This window comes from Rissa tridactyla, chromosome W, assembly GCF_028500815.1.
Source record: "Rissa tridactyla isolate bRisTri1 chromosome W, bRisTri1.patW.cur.20221130, whole genome shotgun sequence".
Lineage (NCBI taxonomy): Eukaryota > Metazoa > Chordata > Aves > Charadriiformes > Laridae > Rissa > Rissa tridactyla.
In genome coordinates, this window is record NC_071496.1 from 28333400 (window position 1) to 28346059 (window position 12660).

Below are 12660 nucleotides of genomic sequence, written 5' to 3' on the forward strand. Positions count from 1 at the left end.
TCTTTTGTGGTTAATTATAGGAGAGCCATTGTCTGCTTGAGGTGTGAATACCTTTAAGAATACAATTACTACTAAAAATCATAACTGGTTTCTCGTCTCTCCTCAAGGAGAAATGGCTTATTATGGAAGCACAGAATTCACACTAGAGTTGTAATTTAGAGATGGTATTTCCATTGTAAGCATAAATTTCATTCCATCACTAAGTGCCCCTTCCACAAGACTGTGAGAGCCAGAGGATCCCCAGAGCATCTGCATGAGAAAGAACTTAAATGGCTACGTAATGAGAATGCATAAAGATAAAAAAAGTTCAGTCATATTTCTTTCACAATAAAAATAAGAACACAGGATACAACATTTTTTTCTCCAGATCATAGAAAAGTACAAACATGAAAACCCATGGCACAAAATATCAGCTCCTACAAACCAAGGATCCATTTCGAAAGTTATTAATGACTCCCTATGGATCCCCAATAGGCATGCAGAGAATCAGGTGCTTTCAAGCTGCAAAGCAGATCACAAAGCTACTTCTAAATAACAAAAAGGAATTCTTTGAGTAGCTACAGAAAGAAGGCACCAGTATATCATCTACCTGGACTTCTGCAAGGCCTTTGACACAGTCCCCCACAACATCCTTCTCTCTAAGTTGGAGAGATACGGATTTGATGGGTGGACTGTTCGGTGGATGAGGAATTGGCTGGATGGTTGCATCCAGAGGGTAGTGGTCAATGGCTCGATGTCCAGATGGAGAGGGGTGACAAGTGGTGTCCCTCAGGGATCCGTACTGGGACCGGTGCTGTTCAACATCTTCATCAATGATTTGGACTGGGATCAAGTGCACCCTCAACAAGTTTGCGATGACACCACACTGAGTGGTGCGGTCGACATGCCAGAGAGACAGGGTGTCTTCCAGAGGAACCTGGATGAGCTGGAGAGGTGGGCCCGAGCAAACCTCATGAAGTTCAACAAGGCCAAGTGCAAGGTCCTACGCTTGGGTCAGGACAATCCTTGTTATCAATACAGGCTGGGGGATGATGTGATAGAGAGTAGCCCTGCGGAAAAGGACTTGGGGGTACTGGTGGATGAAAAGCTGGACATGAGCCAACAATGTGCGCTTGCAGCCCAGAAGGCCAATCACATCCAAAGAACCGTGGCCAGCAGATCGAGGGAGGTGATTCTCCCCCTCTACTCAGCTCTCGTGAGACCCCACCTGGAGTACTGTGTCCAGCACTGGAACCCTCGGCACAAGAAGGACATGGACCTGTTGGAGAGGGTCCAGAGGAGGGACACAAAGATGATCAGAGGGCTGGAGCACCTCTCCTATGAGGACAGGCTGAGAGAGTTGGGGTTGTTCAGCCTGGAGAAGAGAAGGCTCCAGGGAGACCTTATAGCAGCCTTCCAGTACCTGAAGGGGGCCTACAGGAAAGCTGGGGAGGGGCTGTTTGCAAGGGCATGTAGTGATAGGACGAGGGGCAATGGTTTTAAACTAGAGCAGAGTAGGTTTAGATTAGACATTAGGAAGAAGTTCTTTACAATGAGGGTGGTGAGACACTGGAACAGGTTGCCCAGAGAGGTGGTGGAGGCCCCATCCCTGGAGACATTCAAGGCCAGGCTTGAGGAGGCTCTGAGCAATCTGATCTAGTTAAAGACGTCCCTGCTTACTGCAGGGGGGTTGGACTAGATGACCTTTAAAGGTCCCTTCCAACCTAACACATTCTATGATTCTATGATTCTATATATTGCTGTATACAATACAGATTGTGCATAGCCAAGGTCCTCAAAGGCATTTAGACATGTAATTCCTATGTAAACTCTTAAATAGTACTGAATAGACCAATATACTGTCACATAAAATCCAGACAATCTGTCATGAGTTCCTAGTCCATGTGTGTTTTGTTCTGTATCTAGCATCTTCTCAGCACATCACTTGTCAATGATGTCTTTCAAAAAAGAACCCATAGATTTACTTAGATATTCAGAAAGTTTAAAGAACAAATGAGTGTTAAGCTGGAAATGAGTTTCTGTCCTTATTTCTTTTATTTCCCACATTTAATTCAAATATAAGGAGAGAAGATGATGACAATAACAATGTTGGAAGACCACACATCTCACACAATATATGGCTGAATTCTATTTTAAATAGCAAATCAATGTTAATTGATTTGTGTTCCAGTAACACAATAAATAATAAATATATTTCCTTAATTTGGAATAAAGTGTGACATAACAATATCACTGAAGAGTCTTGTCCATTTTCCTGGAAGAATTTTAGGGGAGAAGAGGTTTAGCAGTGGTAAGAAAAGTATGCATTAAAAATATCTGATGCAAAGTATCCCAAGGAAACAGTAAAAACTGTGCTGTGGAAGTATTACATGAACTTCTTCACATTCTAAAGATGCACATCAAATTTAAACTTATCTTTTATGTACACAAGCAACAGCAAAAATATACAACACTTTTTGTTGCATCTGCATGCTACGTACAGAATATCATCCTGTTCCTACTCCTGTTACAGAATAAAGTATCTACATTATGGAGTTTTACTGGCACTACCATATATTTAAATATATTATTCTCCAAACGATACTGGGAAAATAACCAGGGCAGACAAGTCTTCTTGAAAGATATGTTTTCAGGAACAGACATGAACAATTGACACGAATGTGAGCCAGCTGTGTGCCATAGTGTTGTGGTTTGGGCCAGATTGGCCAATGACAAGACATCAAACCAGGACACATGGTAAGCTGCCATATCCCTACAATGGCCCCAACAGACCAGTATGGTAGATGATAATCATTGCAGTGTTACCCTATTTGCTTTGGTCATCAAAATTGTACTTTGTCATCAAAGGAAACTTCTATATTGTAGTAACTTGCCTGTGAATGGCTACAGCAATTTAAGGTCTGCCTCATATCAGCAACATACTGTTTACAGGCTCTAGGCCACAGTGAGTATCAAAAGGCACCAAAGGAAGTTGGACACTGAAGCATGATCTGCCATATGAAAAAACAAGTCATCAGTCTACACCTGTAAGACATACCTAAAGGAGGAGCTGTGAAATTCCTGAAACTGCATTTAACATTTCTGAGTCATAGCATCCACAACGCAATCTGGACTTCTGATAACAGCTCACTAGCTAGTCTACATAATTATTTTAAAAGACAAGTCAAGGTATTGATGGAAACCAAAAACACAAGCAGCAACTTAAATACATCCATCATATTGTCAGATATATCAGGGAGAACACCACTGTTGTTTGACTTATCAAACCAGCAAAAAAATAGCCTGGCAAATGCCCTAAGTATTTAAGTATTTGTAAGGTATTGCAGAGAAGCTCCTTGGAGCAAAATGTGCCTGGCAGGGACACCTCCCACTAGACCAGGCTGCTCAAAGCCTCATCCAGCCTGGCCTTGAACACTTCCAGGGATGGGGCATTGACAACTTCCCTGGGCAACCTGTTCCAGTGCCTCACCACCCTTACAGTAAAGAATTTCTTCCTGATATCCAATCTAAATCTACCCTCTTTCAGTTTGAGGCCATTACACCGTGTCCTATCATTACACTCCCTGATAAAGAGTCCCTCCCCATCCTTCCTGTAGGTCCCCTTCAGGTACCGGAAGGCTGCTATAAGGTCTCCTCAGAGCCTCCTCTTCTCCAGGCTGAACAACCCCAACTCTCTCAGCCTGTCCTCATAGCATAGGTGCTCCAGCCCTCTGATCATCTTCGTGGCCCTCCACTGGACCCATTCCAACAGGTCCATGTCCTTCTTGTGCTGAGGACTCCAGAGCTGCACGCAGTACTCCAGGTGGGGTCTCATGAGAGCAGAGTAGAGGAGGAGAATCACCTCCCTCGACCTGCCGGCCATGCTTCTTTTGATGCAGCCCAGGAATGCGGTTGGCTTTCTGGGCTGCAAGTGCGCATTGCCTGTTCATGTTGAGCTTCTTGTCCACCAGCACCCCCAAGTCCTTCTCCTCAGGGCTGCTCTCAAGCCATTCTCTGCCCAACCTGTATTTGTGCCTGGGATTGCCATGACCCAGGTGCAGGACCTTGCACTTGGCCCGGTTGAACTTCATGAGGTTCGCACAGGCCCACCTCTCCAGCCTGTCCAGGTCCCTCTGGATGGCATCCCTTCGCTCCAGCATGTCAACCGTGCCACACAGCTTGGTGTCATCAGCAAGCTCGCTGAGGGTGCACTCAGTCCCACTGTCCATGTCTCCGACAAAGATGTTAAACAGCACTGGTCCCAGTACTGACCCCTGAGGAATGCCACTCATTACCGGTTTCCATGTGGATATTGAGCCATTGACCGCAACCCTTTGAGTGTGGCCATCTAGCCAGTTCCTTATCCACCGAGTGGTCCATCCATCACATCCATGCTTTTCCAGTTTAGAGACCAGGATGTCACGCAGGACAGTGTCAAACACTTTGCATAAGTCCAGGTAGATGATGTCAGTTGCTCTCCCCTTATCTACCAGTGCTGTGGCAACATCATAGAAGGCCACCAAATTTGTCAGGCACGATTTGCCCTTGGTGAAGCCATGTTGGCTGTCACCAGTCACCTCCTTATTTTCCATGTGCCTTAGCAGAGATTCCAGGAGGATCCGCTCCATGATCTTGCCCGGCACAGAGGTGAGTGTGACCATCCTGTAGCTCCCCGGGTCTTCCTTTTTTCCCTTTTTGAAAATGGGGGTTCTGTTTCCCCTTTTCCAGTCAGCAGGAACTTCAACAGACTGACACAATTTTTCAAATATAATGGAAAGTGGCTTGGCGACTTCATCTGCCAGCTCCCTCAGGACCCGTGGATGGATTTCATCAGGTCCCATGGACTTATGCACCTTCAGGTTCCTCAGGTGGTCTCGAACCTGATCTTCTCCTACAGTGGGCGGTTCATCATTCTCATAGACCCTGCCTTTGCATCCTGCAACTTGGGTGGTGTGGTTGGAGCCCTTGCCGATGAAGACCGAGGCAAAAAAGTCATTCAGCACCTCAGCCTTCTCCATATCCTGGGTGACCAGGTCTCCTGTCTCCTTCCGGACAGGGCCCACATCTTCCCTAGTCTTGCCTTTACTCCTGACGTACTTCTATAAGAAGTTTTCTTGTTATCCTTGATGCCCCTAGCCAGATTTAATTCTATCTGGGCTTTAGCTTGCCTAATCTGGTTCCTGGCCACTCGGACAGTTCCTCTGTGTTCCACCCAGTCAACCCCTCCTTGCTTCCACCATTTGCTACGCCATTTGCCGCAACTGTGTTAATTGCCCCAATTAAAGAATATATCTTGGGGATTGATGTGCTGGCAGGAAGAACAATTGAAACTTTAAATGGCCGTTTCTGCTTTGGAACTCCCCAAGCAGAATTTGCTATTCAATCCATAACTGTCTTGCATGGATTTCTGAAGTAGGATCCTGTTGTGCTGCCCATGCCTGACAAGGTGGTAACTGTAAAACAATATTGTATTCCAGGGGGAGAGGAGGAAATCACTCAAACCATCCAGGCACTTCAGCAAGAAGAAATTGTCAGGGAAACTATGACTGCTTTTAATAATCCTATTTGGCCTGTTCGAAAACCAGATGGCACTTGGAGAATGACTGTAGATTATAGAGAACTGAACAAAGTCACCCCCCACTTGCAGTTACGGTACCAGACATGGTTACCCTTATAGAAAAAATCAGCAAAAATTTACAGCCCTGGAAGGTGATTATAGATCTTGCTAACGCTTTCTTCTCGATACATATTGCCCCAGAAAGCCAAGACCAGTTTGCCTTTATCTGGTCACAAAAGCAATATACTTTTCAAGTACTGCCTCAGGGGTACAAACACACTCCCTCAATTTGCCACCAAATGATAGCAGCTGATGTGGCATTGTGGTCGGGTACCATCACTGTTTACCATTATATTGATGATTTATTAATTATGGCACAATCACAAGAAGAAATTGCACCAGCTGCAGAATCATTAAAAGCACATTTACAGGACCGAGGCCGGGCAATTAATCCAAAGAAGATACAGGGCCCTATTACCACTGTACAATTTTTGGGAATAGTCTGGTGTTGAGGAATGGCTATATGAGAACGGGCACGGCGCCATGCAGGATTGTCAGAAGTAAGCTATGCCTGCCTGCATGGAAAACTCCGAGTTATGCTGATAAGGAAGATGCTGAAGGCCGTGCTGACCTTGCTTAAGTCAGATAAACAACTTTGAGAAAGTAGACTGTGAGAGAACAGGAACAAACCTGGACCCAAGAAACCGCATGTAGGAGGAGTATGAATAATGTAATCTTTAGTGCACAGCTATAAGACAAATAGGCATATCTAAGTGTAAGAGTATAAAAGTCTGATGAAGCTGCAATAAAGCTGAAGCTTGCTTTATCACTCATATTGAGTCGACTGCTTGTTTCCCTCGCTCGTCGCAAGTGGCGCCCGAACAGGGACCCCACTCCTTGTTCTCCACCGGACAGCGAGCTCGGAGAAGCACTGGTAGCAGCGACCAGGGAGCAGAAGATCAGTGACAAGACGTGTCTGATCCGTGCTTGGACCCAGGATAATAAAGAAGGGGTTCGCCGTCCGAGTGAAGGCTACCAAAGGGAAAGGCTGCAAGTGACCGGATAATTAAGAAGGTCTACACAACGCGCGATGGATAGAGAGGTAGCTTTCGAAATTTTAAAACGCTTTTTAGAAAAGCGGGGAGTAAGCCCTTTAGGCGCAGCTATGGTCTAAGAGAGGGATTGAAACACCAGCAAAACTGTTACTCAAACTGATTAAATTGGGCAGGAGATGGGGCAACAAGTAACAAAAGAAGAAGGGGCTATATTAAGACTTCTCCTGCATATCCTCTCTAAGAGAGGGGTGAAATACGATGAGCGTATGCTCCGAAGGTTGTTAACCTGGTGCAGAGAGAACGGATTCGCACCAGAGCCCCAGACAGCTTTTAGACCAGAAATATGGGAGGCTGTTGGGAAAAAAACTGTGGGAAGTGATAAGTAAAGGAGACAAAGAGGCATCACCGTTAGCGACGACATGGTGGTTGGTGTTATCGACCTTACAAGATATGAAGGCGGAGCGAGCCACGGCAGCCGGGGCTTTTGCAGCATTACAACCCACGGGAGGGGGATCGAACAGGCCAGGTCCGAAGGTCTGGGACGATCCCCTGCTGAGCCCCTCTGCTCCACCTGAGGCCGATGGAGGAGGCAGAATGTCAGCAGAGGAGGACAGAGCCGGAGCTGTTTGCTCCTGCCATTGCCCGCCTCACCCCCACGCCCCCTCCCCTCCCCAGTCGTCTCCCTGAGATAGAAGTGCTGTTTTTGTATGTCTGCTGTGTAAGTGTGTGTGGGCGCCAGCTTATACCTGCTGATCAGCATGTGTGCTACTGTTTGCTTTTTGTTGTGTGCAGTGTCGTTAGGTGACTCCCCTTGAGCAGGTGTTCTGCCCGGTGTGGTACTGTTCTCGTATGCAACTAGGGCTGACACTCCGTCAAGTGAAGAAGTTTGTATATACACAATGTTTAGATGTAAGGCGAGCACGCCCCAGGTAGATAGACCAGGATGGGCTGTAGAACCGACGGAAGTCCTGAAATATTGGGGGAGTTTTCACGAGCCGACACGTTTACACTCTCGGGAACGGCTCGTCCGTGCAGGGCGTATCGCTGGTTATTTGTTGTTTGTTGTTTTTCTATAAGGTCATGGTTGATTGGGAAAAGGAGTTGAGACAAAGTCTATAGGATGCTCTGTAGGAAAATGAGAAACTTAAGGAAAAATGAGAAACTGAGCTCTTGTTGCAAAGGCAGACTTTTATGTCAGTCGTAAGTGATGGAAAAAAAAGAAAAAATGAAAAAGAGAAAAAAAGAAAAAAAAAGAGAAAAAAAAGAGGAAAAAAAAAAGTGAAAAAAAAAAGTAAGAAAAAGAAAAAAAAAAGAAACCAAACAGGAACAATTAGATGGGAAATGTGCCACGTTAGCACAAAAGTGTGCCATACGCATTACGAGAAAGCATCAGAAAAAGAGAAATAGGACACCTGATTCAAAGCAGTACCATAGAGAGATGTTTTTGGTTTTTTCCTATATGTGTCTATGTTATTGCATGCCTTAGTAGATTGCTCTGTGTTATACCCTGCGAGACTAAAATGAACCCCAGCAGAAGCGGTCTCTTGAGCAAGGGGGTGGAATATGGGAAAGCAACGGAAGATCGGCGAGGAGGATTGTAAATACACTCAAGGGACTCGCACCTGGGTGCTGGAAAGCACATATATCACACCAATTGTTATTCAGTCTCGGGTGCTGGCAAGAAAAACATTTGGATGACATAAGCCTGTAATGGACTCACAGACACCTTATCCAGCTGCTTGAGAATCTTGGCCTGTTGTGGAAGAAGATCAAAGCACAGTACCAGCAAGAACAGGGAGTCTGCATGCGCTCTTGCTAACAAGGACTCTTTTGCTGCCAAGGATTCGTGATAACAAGGACTCTCTTGCTGCCAAGGATAAGTTTAACAATGCTACTAGTACCGCTATTTCTGAGGTATTGCTAGATGTAGATAGTATTCGATATGCGATGTTGCAAAACAGAGCTGCTACTGATTTTTTGCTTTCAGCTCACAGACATGGTTGTCAAGATTTTAAAGGACTGTGTTGTATGAATCTAAGTGACCACTCCAAATCCATCCATGCCCAGCTGCAGGAACTGCACCGACCAAACCAGCAACTTGTGGAGACCACTGGGTGAAATCTCTTTGCTGGATGGACTTGGGGGTGGGGTTGGTTGAAGCAAATTATACTCATCGCCTGTGTGGAAGGAATTTGTCTGTTATGTTGAGTATGCTGTTTGCCGTGTTTAATAAGCATTATACGATCAGCTGTAAATGCCGCTTTGCATCGTACCCTTGTACGAGTTGTAGCATATGTTGCTCTAAAAACTATGTGTGTATCCATGAGAACCTGACCTTCACAGAAGAAGATAGCAAGAAGGGATTACAACAATGTAGTCACGTATCAGACAGCCGCTGTTAGCAAAGCTGGATCATGAGTTTGGTGAGACTCGCTGCATACGCTGGCCACGTGTGCAGCGACTCTGGCCTGTACTTTTCTACTCGATCCAGTGCAGGAGAGTCTGGTGGGACTCGCTGCGTGCACTGGCCATGCATGCAGCGACTCTAGCCTGTACTTCTCCACTCAATCCAGTGCAGGATATAGGGAGGCTGTCTCAGGTCAGAGAGGGGGAGAGAGACATGAGCACACTTTGAAGGTACAGGGGATGCCCTGAAGCACTGTGTCTGCCCCCGCCCTCCCCATAAGTTCATTAACCCCAACAGCTCTGAAGGCATTACAGCATGTTGCAAGATAAGATATAGTCTACTACTGCTGCAAGACGCATTGAACACCTTCCTACAAGAATTTCAACTTTATGCCCTGACAGGACAGTGGGATGATGCACTCGCAAAGAGCCTGACTGCATTAGAGTGGGTATTTTTTGCCACATACCTTTTCAAAACCAGTAACTACGATGATTGAAATGTTACCACGATTGTTTTTCCAGGGTCGTTTGTGCTGTCACCAGCTTTCTGGAATGGATCCAAGCCACATACATGTCCCCATCAAAAAGGATGACCTTGACCCTTGGTTATCACAATTTGACATGTCGTTGCAAAAAAAAAAATATTCGTCCTTTACACGATCAGCTAAAAGCTCAAATACTAAAGATTCAAGACTTAATGAACCACAATGTATTTGAAATATTACAAAAGGATTTCTCGTGGGTAAATCCAAAGAAATTGGCTTTCTGGGCTAAATTTAGGAATCTGGGCATTTATTGCCTTAGCAGGGTTCTTTTTGAATCTGTTTTTAATTGTGTTTAGTATATAACCCGCTAAGAGCGTCACAACGAGTAGAAGCACAAGTCATGGCGACCTTGTTAATAAATGGTCTGGTGTTAAACAAAAAAGGGGGAGATGTGGCAGATCTACGAGCAGAGGCCTGCATACGGCCAAAGACACAGTGAGCAGAGCACGCAGTAACCACAGAGCCAAGAGAACAGTTCATACCTTCACTCCATCCTGTGACGACCATATAACATTCCCGAATCTCGGACAAAGAATAGGGCTAAGTATTCTTCCTTCGCTAGGAACAGCAACGGCATTAAATATGCTGAATAAGATAGGGTGTTGGGCAAGTAAACAGATAAACCTCACAACTGAAATCATATCTAGCTTGCTTACTGATGCTGATAGCATTCGGCATGCTATGTTGCAAAATCGAGCGGCTATTGACTTTTTGCTGTTAGCTCAGGGTCATGGATGTGAAGATTTTGAAGGTATGTGTTGTTTTAACCTTTCCGACCATAGCAACTCTATTCAAAAGCAGCTGCAGTGGTTGCGAGATCATACGAAGAAAATTACTGTAGAAACTAATCCCTTTGATGCCTGGCTTCAGTCAATTTTTGGGACCTTGTCGCCTTGGTTGCTCGCTTTAATTAAAGAAGTATTGCGCTGGCTTGGCATTTTGATAGCGATAATTATTGTAGTGAAAATTGCATATCATTGTATTTTACGCAACCTACTACATGTTAACAATACCGTGTTGATTGTACAATCAGTACAAAAAGAAAAAGGGGGAATTGTTGAGGAATGGCTATATGAGAACGGGCACGGCGCCATGCAGGATTGTCAGAAGTAAGCTATGCCTGCCTGCATGGAAAACTCCGAGTTACGCTGATAAGGAAGATGCTGAAGGCCGTGCTGACCTTGCTTAAGTCAGATAAACAACTTTGAGAAAGTAGACTGTGAGAGAACAGGAACAAACCCGGACCCAAGAAACCGCATGTAGGAGGAGTATGAATAATGTAATCTTTAGTGCACAGCTATAAGACAAATAGGCATATCTAAGTGTAAGAGTATAAAAGTCTGATGAAGCTGCAATAAAGCTGAAGCTTGCTTTATCACTCATATTGAGTCGACTGCTTGTTTCCCTCGCTCGTCGCAGTCTGGGATGGGCAGATTAGAGAAATACCAAATAACGTACAGCAAACAGTCCAGCGATTTCCTGTACCAACCACAGTAAAACAGTTACAGACCTTTTTGGGACTCTTAGGGTGCTGGAGAACTTTCATCCCACACCTGGTGGTTTTGCTGTGCCCCCTGCAAAAATTAACTAGGGAGACGACTGTTTGGCAGTGGATCAAACAACAACAAGAAGCCTTTGATGCGTGCAAAAATGCTTTGATTGAGCATGCACAACTATACACTCGTAGACAAGGATATCCTTTTGAATTGGAAGCAACAATTTTAGATTATATAGTTTCGTGGGGATTGTGGCAGACAACTGGGCTGAAAAATCAGAAAGAACCTGTAGGATTTTGGTCCAAGTCATTACAAGGCTCTGCCATACATTACACCCCAATGGAAAAACAAATTTTAGCCATAGTCTGGGCACTACAAGAAACAGAAAGAATCACAGGCCAAGACAGTGTGACCGTACACACACCCATACCTATTCAGGGATGGGTTACTGATGATTCTGTTAGGGCCCACGCAGGGGTAGCTCAGGCATCCACACATTGGAAATGGAAACACTATTTACAAGAGCGATTTCTCCTAGGAAAACCACATGTAACCACTCCACACACCACTCTCCTAGGAACATTTAGTCATATGCCCACACTAGGGGAAACTTTTCCCCTAGGAGATGTCGTTATATCTCCTGTGAAGGAGGCTCCCCCTTATGATGAGTTAATAGTAGAGCATAAAAAAGATGCCTGATTTACAGATGGAAGTGCAACATACACAGCAACTGGACAAAGACAATGGAGAGCAGTTGCATATGCTCTGTTACCAGGAGTCATACTATGGCAAACAGGACTACAGGCATCTAGTCAGTGGGCTGAATTGATTGCAGCATCTCTTACTATTCTAGAAGGAAATGCATGTAACTTATATACTGACAGTTGGGTCGTATACAAGTCTCACAATGTGGTTACCACGCTGGGCCCAAGAGGACTGGCATGTGCAAAAATACCCTATATGGGGTGCAGATATATGGCAACAAATTTGGCAATATGTACAAAACTATCCTTTAATACTTTTAAAGGCGTCTTGGCTCATCAAGACATCATTTTGTGACTCACTTGAGTCACAAAATAACAGGGAAGTAGATAATATGACCTCTGCTGAAGTACATGCCCAAGCCATAAATGCACATATAGCTTGTGGGCATTGCTCACAATCAAACGTGTGCATAATTGTACTACTTGTACACAGCTACATTTCAGGGCATTACATAGGACATGGAGAAAGATTAAACATGGTCAATGGGCCTTGAATACCTGTCAGGTCGATTATATAGGCCCCCTACCCCTGTAAGGGAGTGGCGATACATATTCAATGCTGTAGATACAGTGTCAGGACTGTTTTTTGATAAACCCACCAAACATGCCAATCAGCATAACACAACTGAAGCACTAGAACAACTTATCCATCAATATGGCCCTCCTCACCAAATACAAAGTGACTTTACAGGTTCCAATGAATTGCCACCACTTTCCCCTGTCTTATATAATATACTTATATATTTACATATATATTCATGCAGATATGATGCCCTTTGTCTATGGGCCATCCCTCTAAAATGTCTGCTGAGTTCATTTAATCCATGGCTTTGGGCTCCATCTGTTAGAACAGTCTCT